Source organism: Crinia signifera, chromosome 12 (genome assembly GCF_055691185.1).
Source record: "Crinia signifera chromosome 12, ASM5569118v1, whole genome shotgun sequence".
In the NCBI taxonomy this organism is placed as follows: domain Eukaryota; kingdom Metazoa; phylum Chordata; class Amphibia; order Anura; family Myobatrachidae; genus Crinia; species Crinia signifera.
In genome coordinates this window covers 48,823,733-48,834,140 of record NC_139228.1, presented here as the reverse complement: position 1 = coordinate 48,834,140, position 10,408 = coordinate 48,823,733, and positions in this window count along the sequence as shown.

Below are 10,408 nucleotides of genomic sequence, written 5' to 3'. Positions count from 1 at the left end.
ATCTTTCCATTCAGATAGTCATTCTTGTCTCGGACAAATTTCTTTTGTTTTTGTGATATTAGTTCGTCCTCCAGTGAGTCAAGTTTGCCTTGTAAGTCCTTTACATCTTTGTGAAACTCCTCACTTTTTTCAAATTTGATTAATGATTTATCCAGTTGGTTAATTTGTCCTTCTATCGTAGTCAATTCTTTTTTTCTTTCATTAACTATCAAGCCAATCAACTTACTCCCACACTCCTCCAAAATTCTGTTCCAATTCGTGGTGAATTCTTCATTTTGAGAAATTAGGGTGGGTGTTTTGTTGACACGTAAGCCCCTTGGGACCCTGCCCACCTCCAAATATTTTTCTAATGTAACGAGATCATACCAACATTTTAATTCTTCGGTGGTCAGTCTCTCCATACTATTTAAGATGTTATAGTATTCAGTATCTTCATCTCCTCCTAGCTCTCCTAAATCTACTTCTTCATCAAAAATGATTTTATATTTTTGGGAACGATTTGTTCTATCTTTAAAGAAAGGCATTCTGTCTGAGCAGCGTTATGAAATAACCCTCAAATACAAGCAATATGTGAACCCAATATTCCAAATCGCGCTCTTTATACAATTAAGATTAATCTTATTAGTCCACAATTGTTTCGGCAGCCTCTACCACAATGTCCCCAGAGGGATAAGGGACCTCAACAACAATATAACACCCAGTTGTGGAAAACATCTTTCTACGCAGGTTGTAGACGCACCCGGAAGGACGGTAAGCTGAACCGCATTTCCGGCCACAAGGTGGAACGCAAACAGGAAGCTCCACTACGACGGCGCTTCTCTCTGATCACACGGATTTAGTGTCCGTAACAGCGATCACCTCTTTAATAGAGGATCACTGTTTTACACCCACCACCCAGGGGATCAATATAAATTACTAATCTATAAACTCCAACAATAAGCACACCACTATAGAAATATGACGCGCCCCGGGAATCCTGGGTAAAACAATGGAATTATGGGAATATATTCAATTAAATCCGTATAGAGCATGGGACATTAGCTTTCCACTCTTACCCTTTTTATCTAACAACTTAATAGACTAATGGGCTCACCTGCTAGATATTAACCGCAATAGATAGTCTCAATACCTTTATTTTTTTGGGTTATTATAATTAACCAATCAGGATAAACAGGAAGTGAGGTGAACTCACATCCCCTATAAATGGGAATGAGGGACACTCCCAGTTTGTAGTGCCTTCCCTGCAGGACAGATCGATTTGGTTAACAGGTGAGGAGTTAAGATTGGTCTTATTGCTTTTTGGACTGTTTTAGTACACTTGTACAATATCATGTTGTTGTTTTTAAGCAGATGAATTTGAATTTAATTATGATATTTCTTCATAAAATAGACCCATTGTTTTTTGAAGCTGTGCATTGTGGACAAACAGTTACCCATATAAACCATTGGTAGGTGTTTGAGATTTTTTGAAAATATTTGGAAAATTTATGTATAAACAGCCCCCACATAGAAATTTGAATGACACCTCTGTGCAAACTTTTCAGGATCTTGCAGATTGTAAAACCTGGCAAGTCAGTACTGGCAGGGAAGGATTTTTCGGTGAACATTAAGTTAATTGGTATGTGTAAAATCACACAATATGTAGAATAACACTTAAAAAAAAAAAACAAAAACAAAAAAAAAACACCTTTTTTTGTATTTATTGTCTGTAGGTTACTCTATTAGACTTATTCACCAATTTTAATTGATTACCCAAGGCCTTGAACTCTTTGAAGGCTAAAGGTATGTATTAGATCACATACCATTAATGAATTATTCACTAATTGTTCGTCACTTAATTTTAAAACTAATCACAGTTGAAATAAGGTACTTCTTTTTGTCATAGGATCTAAAGTTGTCCTGCACAAGGTCTCTAAATATAGGAGACACCTCTTTATAAAAACTCATTGCTGGTGATAATCTTAAAGGTACACACACTAAAATTTAAAATAAATCATTTAATGTCACCTAATGTCACGAGGCAATATAGTACTCACTAATATCAAGATATTTCACTGAAAATTTCTACAATCTGTTCCTACGGGATTTTCGGTTCTCCATCACGTAGCTCTCCTCCTTCTCCTTCTCCTATTTCTTCTTTTTTATACTCCCACTTTGTGGGTTGCATACCTATTATAGGTGTGGTTCTAAAAACGTACTTAAATATAGTTATGGGTCCGCCATTGAAGCAATTGTAATGAAAAGTTTTATAATTAAATGTTTGTATTTGTAGACACAAAATTGTTCCCCTGATGAAGTCTGTGTAAGACGAAACGCGTCGGGACGTTTCTGTACATCGTGTCTTGAATGTATTTCTGAAAATAAAGTGATTGGAAGATTTATCTTGAGTACTTCATTGGAGATCGGACCACCATACTTATGGACTTTTTTTGATCTTGGCGCCATTCCACAACTGGGTGTTATATATATATATATATATATATATATATATATATATATATATATATATATATATATATATATATATATTTATATCTATAAAACCCATTTAGGCTTTTTATCAGGATAAACAAACATGGCAAATACAAGAAGTGTCTTACCTATATATGGTGTATCTAAGAGTGACAGTAGGCTACATGGGCTGGGGACGCCGTTCTGTCGGAGGCCGGGCACCACTTGACATCACTTGCCTCAATAGGTTGCCGTGGGGTAACATGGAGAAAGGTAGTGTCTATCGGTACACATGTGTCCAGAGTCAGCGGCAAGCGGGTAACCATGGTAACGGCTTTCGGCGTCTCTTCGCTGGTTTCCTGTCTCCGGCAGACTCATTTGTAAAGTGAACATAGGTGCATAAACATTTAAAGGAGAGCAGAACAATTAAATACTATAAGGCACCTCCAAATAAGTGCAACATCAAACAATACTTACAAGACAAAATGGTGTGAATGAACAATTATTTTAAAATATAAAACTTAACATCTAGACCTGACTCCTGGATCTTTTCAATAATTAATGTCAGCTTCTGGGCTGGTAATATCAATTGTCTTAACACCCAGCCACCAACTTAGACTAAAGCTGTCTATGACATACAGATATGGCCTTATACATCGTGGCTGCGTAGCGCATAACGTGTGCTATGTGAATCACGCATGAATCGCGCCTACTCCTTGCGCTATAGTCCCATTATAGATTGCGTTATAAATGTAACGTAATTTTGTAAATGTAACCTGCAATTATTTTGGAACAAAAGAAGGTCTCGATGGCGCTGAACTCGTATGTCCCTCGAAATATGTGTTTCTCGTGATGTAGGGAAATAAATATAAAAAAGAAGGTGTTTGCAGGAAAAACACTTAGTGGGGGGATTCGTACCCAAACTCAATGGTTAAAGGTGTGATACAAGTGTATAAAGGTATCTTTTTAGAGGGTCCACCCGTGCAAATAGAAATGGATGGAATACCAAGGTAGTTGAACAGTGTCCTAAATGGCGTACTGTACTCACTGTATGTACAGGAGCTTGACGCCTATAAAGGTTTCTTTTGCTGACACAAAATACGAAATATCCAAATATCAAGATAGGTGCCTACCATACTCACTGTGCATGTAGGTAGGATACACATATAGCGGTTTCTTTAAATGTGGCCTGGTATCTCAGATTCTCATCAACCCCACCCCAGGGGTGTACAGTATATACAATACAGTATATACAAAGAGAGGAGGAGGACTGGTCTCAATAAAAGGGTTTATTACTGGTACAACTGAAATGTGGCCAATTGGCCAATAGCCACAAAAAGTGCAATAAGCACAATAAAAACAAAGAAAAGCACTCACTTTCTGTAAATATTTTAAATTATTTTAAATTATTTTAAACATATTAAACTGGAATATTGTTATTTTTGTATTTTTGTAATATTTTTGGTATTTTTGTATTTTTTATATCTGGAAATGCAATTGTATTTATTATGTAAATAGAGAAAACACACAATAGAATGAAGACCCTCCCTTTTTTTAATGCGGTATTATTATCTAAAAGTTTTTAAGTCTGCTTGATTTATATTTATGTATTTATGGCCATCCCGCTGCACAATGCTAAATTATTGTCATTTTTGCAGTGCGCTATATATAAACATTATGGGTCCACTATCTACGTCCTCTGAGCGTTATCTGTCTTCCGGCTGTGCGTTCCACAGCCCGGAAGCCCGATGCGGCGCATTAATCAAATGACCCGGCTAGGAGAGACGTGTCTAATACGTCTTGTGTTCCACATCGCGGAAGATACACGCGATTATGCGTTCCACTGCGGATAAACTTTGGAATGAACGCCTGTTAACTACTAGGCATTCTCAAGTAAGCTCCCTTATCTTGTTCGCCACTAGAGCGGCATTAATAGAGTATATTTATGCACTTTATTATATCCTTTTGAGATTTTTTCATTTAATCAGATTAACCCGGAAGTGTTTTCTCCTAGTGCTATTTAATCACTGCCAGGCCACTCACTCTCTACCTTGAAAAAGACGGCTGTGACCGCCGAAACATTTTGGCAGAGAAGTGAGTGCATTTATCTTTGTTTTTATCGTGCTTATTGGACTATCTGTTTGTGGCTATTGGCCAATTGGCCACATTTCAGTTGTACCAGTAATAAACCCTTTTATTGAGACCGGTCCTCCTCCTCTCTTTGTATATACTGTACACCCCTGGGATGGGGTTGATGAGAATCTGAGAGACCAGGCCACATTTAAAGAAACCGCTATATGTGTATCCTACCTACATGCACAGTGAGTATGGTAGGCACCTATCTTGATATTTGGATATTTCGTATTTTGTGTCAGCAAAAGAAACCTTTATAGGCGTCAAGCTCCTGTACATACAGTGAGTACGGTACGCCATTTAGGACACTGTTCAACTACCTTGGTATTCCATCCATTTCTATTTGCACGGGTGGACCCTCTAAAAAGATACCTTTTTACACTTGTATCACACCGTTAACCAGTGAGTTTGGGTACGAATCCCCCCACTAAGTGTTTTTCCTGCAAACACCTTCTTTTTTATATTTATATCTTTGGAAATTCTAATACGTTTTTTCATATACTTACTTTCCCTACATCACGAGAACCACATATTTCGAGGGACATACGAGTTCAGCGCCATCAAGACCTTCTTTTGTTCCAAAGTACCTGCCAGTGAGGAGTTCCTAGTGTTCCTCCATTTCGGTCTGTGGCTGCAAGGACGGATAGCGCCTTGGGATTTTTCAACACTTTTTGTTTTCTGTAACCTGCAATTATACTCATTGACCACCAGATGTCACTTATTCCAAACAGTACAGCGCATGCGCAAAAATCTCTTCTACAAAACAGTCAGGCTGCCACAACTTTACACTACAGATTTTGTCCGTACCATGGTTACCCGCTTGCGGCTGACTCTGGACACATGTGTACCGATAGACGCTACCTTTTTCCATGTTACCCCACGGCGCCCTATTGAGGCAAGTGATGTCACTTCCGGGTGCCCGGCCTCCGACAGAACGGCGTCCCCAGCCCATGTAGCCTGCTGTCACTCTTAGATACACCATATATAGGTAAGACACTTCTTGTATTTTATTCGCAGCAGCAGTTATGTATGGATATTTATGTAATTGGTACAGATTGCTACTGTATGAACATTGAAGTCATGCTAACCTTTGCTAATGCTGGATGACTAAAGAAAACATTATTTGAGGACGTACAGTATCATACGGAGCATGTAATACAGTACTTACTTTACGGGTATGTCTCGTATTGGACTTTATATCATACACCAATGGAGCAAATAAAATCCCAGGTAACAGTGGCCTAGCAGGTAGAGACACAGCTACACTGTGAGCAGCAACACTGGTTCGATCCACACTTGGGTAATTTTTTTTTTTTTAAAACATACTTTTTTTTTTTAATCAATAGTTACAGTATTTGGTGCTTTGCAAATTCCTTCTGCCTTTTGCACCCAAAAAATCACAATGGCAGGCTGCCATGTACACGATACAGTTATTGCCCATACATACTACAAACAACGTTTTTTCGCACCAATAGATTTCGCTCATCAGGTAAAAGTCCTTGCTTTGAGGACAGTGTTTTGGGATTAAATTCGCTTCTCCAGCTTTTTAAGGTTACACATGTCGTTGGTTCAGATTGCTACTGTATGAACATTGAAGTCATGCTAATCTTTGCTAATGCTGGATGACTAAAGAAAGCATTATTTGAGGACCTGTCTATCATTACGCTGTACTGCGCCATGAAAACAGCGCACTCAGACACAGACCAACACCTCAGACAATAAGATGTTGATTGCAGTCATACAAAATACAGTATGTTAATTGTAATCTGCCTTCCTTTTGTTTCCCTGCTATTGTACATAATTCAAATGCACCTATCGGCATTTAGCCGTGAAGGTTTTCCTTTGTCTCTGCCAGCATAAATTCATCTACAGACACCAAAATTGTCAAACTACTGTATCCAGTTTGTAACTCTGCATCTAAACCTTGTAGAATTGCTACAGATCGTCTCTTAATCTCTTGGCTGTATCATCATACAAACACTTGAGATACCTGTTCCTGTACTGTTCATTCTCTTGTTCATTCTACTGTTCAGACTCCAAAGTCAAGTTTTTTTTTTGCGTTCCTGTTTCTACCAAGCTTTACCAGCATACTGCCTTCCACAAGAACAGTATCATCTCGCTGGAGCAGTAAGTACAGTACAGTCATTTGTACATTATGACTGATTGCTACATTACAGTATACAGTAAGCAGCCAGGCTCCTACAAGGACAAAATGGTCCCTGAGCGGAAGCACTCGGTTCCCACCTTGTCCCTGAATGAACCTGTTTCCCTTCTTTCCCTACTGTTCAAATACAACCAGTGCAAAATACTGAATACAATCGCCTGCTGTGTATGGGCCAGAGATTAGCGATGAGATTAGCGATGAGAATACTGTATTCAGATACTGCAGGCTGCAGCTATGGGTAATAACGGATTTGTTCACAGAATTAGGCATTAATGAATGGATTGTTTTGCAGACTTAGTAGTAGGATCACGTGATATCGCGATTTTCCGCCATGTTAGGGATCAACATGGCTACCACATACAGTACAGTGCAGTAGAGATAGCGCCATTTAGAATATTGTACAGTGTGTTTAAATTGCTTGGTGTGTATGGGACAGAGATCCCCGACTGGTGATGACAATACTGAATTAGTGTAGGCTACTGCAGGCTGCCACTATGGGTATTGTCCGTATAATCTGTGCTAAACACTAGATTAGTCCGTAATACTGTTGGTGTAATAAATAACGTATTTTTTCGCAGGCGTGGGGGGGGGTTCACATATTAATGGCCTATTTCGCAGACTCAGTTATTGTATACAGTAGTAGGAGCACATGTGATATCATGATTTTCAGCCATGTTAGGACTCAACATGGCTGCCACATACTGTATAGTGCAGTAGAGATAGGATAGCGCCATTTAGAATATTGTACAGTGTGTTTAAAACCTTCCGTGGTAAATTTGCTAGAGCAGGATCTACTACACAGAACGTCGGTTCTCCCTCCCCCTTACTGTACCTCTGCTTCAGGTACCATAAGTACCATAATGAACAGTGCATGATTCTTGTGAGGCCCATACACACTAGACACTTTTCATCTGAAAATTGCCTGGTGTGTATGCGCCAGAGATCCCCGACTAGCGATGAGAATACTGTATTAGGCTACTGCAGGCTGCCGCTATGGGTATTGTCCATATAATGTGTAATAAATACTGGATTAGGGGTATTGTTCGTAATACTGTTGGTGTAATAAATAACGGATCCTTTCGCAGACAGTACAATGGCGGATTTTTTCGCATACTTGTAATTAGACACAACTGTAAATTAAATTGCCTGGTGTGTATGGGCCAGAGATCCCAGACTAGCGATGAAAATACTATATTAGGCTACTGCAATCGCCATTCTAATGCACTGTATATTGACTATACTGTATGGCTTAATACAAGTACAAAATCCCCTATCTGTGTAAAAAATCCCCTAGCTGTGTACAAAATACCCTAGCTGTGGGTGTTCGTATTGTAAGTACTGTAATTACAGTAATTACAGTAATACTAGATTACAGGTATCCGCAGAACCAGAATACCAGTTTTTTTTTTTTTGGGGGGGGGGGGTTCACTTTTTTTTTTGATCATGCTACTTTTTGGCTTCAGATGAAAATCGCCAAGCATGTACAGTATGCACAGTAATCCCCTGTCAACCAGCATTTACTGTAGGTTAAGATGCACTTCATGGGGCATTGTACAGTACTGTATGTACAGTAATTGGCATTACGGTGTGTGGCATACAGTACTGTACTGTACAGAATGTGCAATGGGCATTACGGTGTGTGGCATAAAGTACTGTACAGTATGTGTAATGGGCATTATGGTATGCCAATTGCCAATACAGTGTGCACAGTGGCGTAACTACAGCATACAGGGAGGCGCTTAGCAAGTGAGGCCAAGATTTGGGCTGTGGGGCTATTGTTACCCACTGCCTTCTGCCCAGGTCCTGCTCTCCCAGGTCCCCCACCCCTTACCGCTCATCATATTGCCACCGATGGTACCTGCCACAACAGTGCATCAGTACCGGCTCTCCCTGCTCCTGCTAATGAAAAGTGACACTATGAATATGGCTGCTCCTGTACAGCACAACATTTTTAAGGAACCTAGAGGAGTCCTCCACCTCCTCTAGGATCCTCAAAAACTCTCTGCACTATGGGTGCAGCCAATTTCTAAATGTCACTTTTCATTAGAGTGTGCATACAGTAGTCCCCTGTCCCACAAAGCCATGCCTTACTGTACACCAGTACTGTAAAGTATATTACCACCGCCACTGCCCTCCCAATGTTAATGTTAATGTTCCCTTGCTGGGGTGTGGTCTGTACAGTACTCATACTGTAGGTGTGCGAAGCACATTTTATTAGGGGGTGCACTGTCAAAGTGATGTGCCTAGCACCACCTATTGGGCATGTCTAACACTGCCATTGGGTCTGTCTAACACCGCCAATCAGGCGTGTACTCACTACAATATAAAACGACTCTCAGCCACACAATTATATCCTGCCTGTTTCAGTTTTAATCTTCTAATTACTCTGTGTAACAGTACATGCAAATAAAGTCAAAATCATATCTGGGTGACACAGATATGTAGTGATATGACAATGGTGTAATACAATTAATAATGCAAAACACACATAATTGATTGATAGGCGCTTGTTTTAATGGAATACAGGTCTAAAAAGCAAAAGTCTTTGGTAAAAGGTATTGCTGGTATTACTAGCAGCAAAAAGTGTGGGGGCACAGCATTAGGGGGTGCCTGTGCACCCTTAACACTCAATGTGCGCACGCATATGACAGTACTGTACTGTATATCAGCACTGATATGCAAACCAGACCTGTGCTACAAACACCACAGCAGACAGTGACACCCCAGGCAGGGAACAGAAACTGCATGGATTTTCTAAGATGGCGGGTGCTAGAATGAACACTAGTCCGTATCCCCTACAGTATGTACAGTAATTCATACAGAATGGTGTTCTGTTGTCCATGCCTCCTACCCACATACAGTACTTTATGGTGCTCTGAAGATCTGTCCTGACAGTCTTTGGCCCTCGTCTGTGTCTATGCTCCAATATGGTTCTCTTCCTATTCCTCTACAGTATGTGCCCTCTCCCTGTCTGCCTCTCTCTGTCTGTCTGTCCGCCCGCCCATCTACAGTATGTCCCCCCTCCATCTGCTGTCAATCTACAGTACAGTACTGTATAGTACAGTACTGTACTGTACAGTATGTCCCCATCCATCTTTCTGTCCAACTACAGTATGCCCCCCTCCTAGTCTGTCTGTCTAGGCCCCATCTGTTAACGTGCTGTACTTTTGTTTATCACTTCATCCCTTTTATTAAAAAAAACCCGCTCATGTCTATGCAGTACGGTCACATAATTTTCACTACTGTAATTTTACCATAATACAGTATGTTACTGTATTGTAACTAATGTACTGTACTGTACAGGTACTGTATGCACTGTATTAACTTGAATCTTATTGTTGTGTATTGTAGAGTGCACTGCCTACTGAAGATGGTGAAAACAAAAAAATTCTATTCTGGAGAACCTTCACTTGCATGTCCCAAGAGCATGGCTGCATTAGTGCCACGCATTAAAAATAATATCATTAAGAAGAAAGCAGGAAAATAAAATATTCCTGTTGTCAAACAACGGAAAAAGGCCAAGAACAAGTTTTTGTATTCCGAGACTGGAAATGTTCACGATGAATGTCTGGTGCAAGACATTAACACTGATGCACAGCAAGACATTAACACAGTGACAGATGTGTCAGCTCCCGTAGATAATGACTTGCACCGTTTGGA